The sequence below is a fragment of the Maylandia zebra genome, linkage group LG22 (assembly GCF_041146795.1).
Source record: "Maylandia zebra isolate NMK-2024a linkage group LG22, Mzebra_GT3a, whole genome shotgun sequence".
NCBI classification, from domain to species: domain Eukaryota; kingdom Metazoa; phylum Chordata; class Actinopteri; order Cichliformes; family Cichlidae; genus Maylandia; species Maylandia zebra.
This window is the reverse complement of record NC_135187.1, coordinates 6,010,222-6,014,883: the sequence shown is the minus strand read 5'-3', so window position 1 is coordinate 6,014,883 and position 4,662 is coordinate 6,010,222.

The following is a 4,662-nucleotide window of genomic DNA, read 5'->3' as shown; positions in this document are numbered from 1 at the left end:
AGCGAGAAAATAATTGGATTACAGTAACGATGACAGAGTTTCATAGCATGGAGAAGTAGAAGGAAGAACCTACAATAAACCCAAATGCCCAGGAATGCAGTCAGACAAGTGACTACCAATCTTCTTTTTTAATTTCACACGAAAGCCTCACGAACAGGAAACAAAAATAAAACTGAACACATCTACTGCTAAGAAAAACAAGGCAAATAAATACCTGCCTTAAATATGCACAAAGGGACTTTACCAGTTATCCTGTTTGGTAAGCAAGAGTGGCATATTTCCAAAACTTGCAGATGAGGTGGAGCTCATGGGAGTTGGTTATGTGATACCATGCAAGCCGAAAGCAGCAGGTGACATTCAAACCTAAAGCAATAAGTTCCTGGTATTTATAAATGTACACATAAAAAGGTGTATTAGTTTCTACCACCAATAACATTACATACCATTTTTCATATAACCAAGAAGCACTCCAACATTTGACGCTCTTCTCTTCAACTCCAGTCTCCAGTCAAAATATAGATATTTCTGTAACTTGTTTTGTTTTTTTTTACGTTCAGATAAAGTCACATTTTAGACCTTTTCTTGTAATGTGCACTCTGTGTTTGTACGCAAGTGAGTTTTAATGTCAGGAACACCAAAATCTGAACTATAATATGTAGTTTACTGGATATAGCTGTGCTGGTCACTTAGTGCTCAGAGGAGAAATATGGTATTTAACCAGATTCTTACGCTGGATGGCATTGCCTCGGCCTCCAGTAACACTATGAGGAACCTTGGAGTGATTTTTGACCAAGACATGTCCTTCAATGCACATATTAAACAAATATGTAAGACTGCTTTCTTCCATTTGCGCAGCATCTCTAAAATTAGAAACACCCTGTCTCAGAGTGATGCTGAAAAACTAGTTCATGCATTTATTACTTCTAGGCTGGGCTACTGTAATTCATTATTATCAGGATGTCCTAAAAACTCACTGAAAAGCCTTCAGCTAATCCAAAATGCTGATGCAAGAGTCCTGACAGGGACTAGAAAGAGAGAGCATATTTCTCCTGTATTGGTTTTCCTTCATTGACTCCCTGGTAAATACAGAATTGAATTCAAAATCCTGCTCCTCACATACAAGGTCTTAAATAATCAGGCCCCATCTTATCTTAATGACCTTGTAGTACCTTATCACCCTATAAGAGCACTCCACTCTTACACTGCAGGCTTACTTGTTGTTCCTAGAGTATTTAAAAGTAGAATGGGAGGCAGAGCCTTCAGTTTTCAGGCCCCTCTTCTGTGGAACCAGCTTCCAGTTTGGATTCAGGAGACAGACACTATCTCTACTTTTAAGATTAGGCTTAAAACTTTCCGTTTTGCCAAAGCAAAGGAGTTTTTAGTTCCCACTGTAAAGCGCTATACAAATGCAGGCCATTTACCATTTTACCATTTAAGTAGATCAATGCTTATATTGTATTTTTTAGACTTAAAAAATACTTCAAAAATATGCCCCACTTAAAAACGAAGTGCTGACTGGAGTGAGGGGGGGGGGCATAAATCATGTCATTAAACATGATTTATTGCAGAAAACTACTGAAGTAAAAATGAACACAGGGAAGCGCTTATCTTCAGAGTCTTCAGGCCAAAACAACAAACAAAACACCCCCTTTAACTAAAAATCAAACCAAGAACTCTCTAGCCAAAAACAAAACACAGTGGCTGAGCTCCTTGTCGAGCCAAAAACAGGAGAAAATGATCGAAACAAAAAATGGCAGAGAACCCCTACCTACTTCCACTGTGATGAACTAATTACCACTGTAAAGGCACACCTTTGCTCACAATAAAATAAAGAAAACCAAAGTTACACAGAGTTTAAATTCACACACACTAAGGTTTGCTGCCCAAACGACTGTAGCTCACAGCTCTGGCAAAATGGGGGAAGTGGCAGGGGCGTGGCAGTTTAGGATGGCAGACTATATGCCGTGGCTGACAAGCTGCAACACACCTCAGCTGTGGCTCATGAGACAGACCTGTAACACAGGAAAGGAGAAAAAAACTCTCTCACAGAGGGAGAGCCACTAAAGGTCAGCGACCGTAACAACATAACAGAAATGCCTTTTTAATTAAGAAAAAAAAAAAAATTTAATAATAATTGTTCAAGTATGCTGAAGTTAAACACACCTCATATACCGAGAATGTAAACTAGACTTGCACCAGGAAACAAACCTTAACAATGGATTTAGCCCAACTTTGCTGTCACATTGCTTCTGCAGGTAAGATCATGATCCACAATCACTTTACTGGAGCAAATTATGTTTTAGTAAAGTATGCTAACTTTGACATGTATATAGGGATTTGATTCTGACTTTTAGAGCTCTTCATGGACACGCACCAGCTTACGTCACTGAACTTCTACAGCACTATGTCCCTAGCAGGTCCTCGAGGTCATGTGATCAAGGCCTACTTGTCATACAGCATACAAGGCTGGGAACTAAGGGACACAGATCTTTTGCCACTGTGGCCCCCAGACTGTGGAACTCTCTCCCACTGAGGTTAAAATCTGTGGGCTCAGTAGTCTCTTTCAAGAAACAACTAAAAACACATCTTTTTAGAATTGCATTTCGTTTTGTCTTTTTTTGTTTTATACCTTGTTATCTCTTTTTGAAGCACTTTGTGATCTTTTGTCTAGAAAGATGTATATAAAAAATATGTTACTTACTTTACTTACTTATGTTATCCCCACGATACACTGGCAGTCTTAAATGGCATAAGCTGTAAGGAACTTGATAGATGTATTAATATTATTAGGAGAAAATCTTGGATCATTTTCTGATGGATGCATGCATCAGAAGATGCATCTTTATTTTGCAGGAAACGGGCAGGAACAGGTAACATATAGATAAATGCTTATATTGTTTTTTGGGACACAACAGAAATGCCTTTTCAATAATAATAATAATAATAATAATAATAATAATAATAATAATATCAATTAAACCCTTGTTCAAGTATGCTGAGTGTCAGCTGAGGTTAAGCACACCTCATATACTGATAGTGTGAACTAAACTTGCACCGGGAAACAAACCTTAACAAACCTGTAAAACCACACAACTCTTCTCTCGGGTCTTCACTTCAACTCCATCTTTCTAAATATGACGATGAAGCTAATGCTGCTGCTCCTTAGCTGTCACATTGCTTCTGCAGGTAAACATCCCAGCTACAATACATACATGCTGGGACTCACTCTGAACTTGTTACATTCGAGTTTGTGTGTCAGGTTCTTTGTGTTACAGTCAAAGAATTTGGCACATTGTATTGGACATAGGCAGGTATTGGCAAGCAGGCAAGTGAAGCACTTCATGCTTCAGTGGGTGAAAGCAGGAACAGATGCAACAATAGATAAGTGTTTAAACTAAGTACTGCCAACCCTATTTTTTCACATGTTAGAACGACAATAGTTAACATTAAAGATAAAGAAAAGATACCTTATTTTTATTGCTTCTTTTCTGCCATGGTTTAAGTGCAAGTAAGAAATGCCTTAAAACTTTCAAGCTCTAACAGAAATATAATCTGACCTCGAGCAGTGGTTTTACTTTTGCTTTATTTTATTGGGAGAGCCAAAACATTTTAGCTCTGATTTTCTGAAATAATTAGGATTAAAAAATTGGATAACACAAATGCATGTTTTATCAGCCAGTGATTAACAATTGAATTTGATTTGCCCTACAACTCTTCTGCACTGTCCATAAGTGATGTAGTAGAAAAGGGCTGGTATATAGTATAAAAAACATATATTTTAAACATGGTTTATTTACACTGCTAGACTCCTACACTCCCACAAGATTTAGGCAGAATGCTTTTAATACACGTGAAATAGATTCCTGATACATATTTCTGTTAAACAGATGATTCAGGAGAATCGGGCGGTCACCAGGGGTGGCTCTTTAAGTAAGGAAAAAGGAAACAAAGATGAACCTGGAATTTCCCCTTAACAGCCCTGGCATCTGGTTATCATGTCCATCAGCATTAAAGGGAAAAGCAAGAAAAAATACAAAGTAACTCTTGGCTATGATAATTCCTCATCTCTGCAGCTGCCACAGAACACCAAAGTACAAATATGCACACAAATATGTAATTCATGCTAACAGGAGGATGAAAAAATATTATCATGCTGTTACATTATTAATTTTTATAAAATTGATATTAAAAGAAAAGAAATAAAGAAAAAGAAATATGCAAACTCATTGCCTCTAAAAAAAAACTCATTATGAGTATATAAATTTGGAACTATAGGAACTAAGGAACTACTTTTAGTAGAACTTTATTTTTAGTAGAATATTTATTCTACGTTTGTCATGTTCCTGGGTATGTTGACCCAGCGTTTTAGGTTTAGTTTACAGTATTTGGATGCTGTTTATGTTTAAGTTCATTAGATTAGCGAAGTTCATTTGCTTATTAGACTCCTTGTGTTTTCTTCCCCTGTATTTAAGTTTCCCTTCCCCTTTGTGTTTTATGCTGCATGTCTTATGTTATCAAGTTTGTTTTGTCATGTCTGCGTCTCATGTTTCCTGTTTTATTTTGAAGGAGTCGTGTGTTCTTTGCTCATTGTATTTAGTTTCACTTCCCCTGTCCTGTCATTACTCTCATGTCAGTCAGCTGTTCCCCCATGTGTTCCCACGT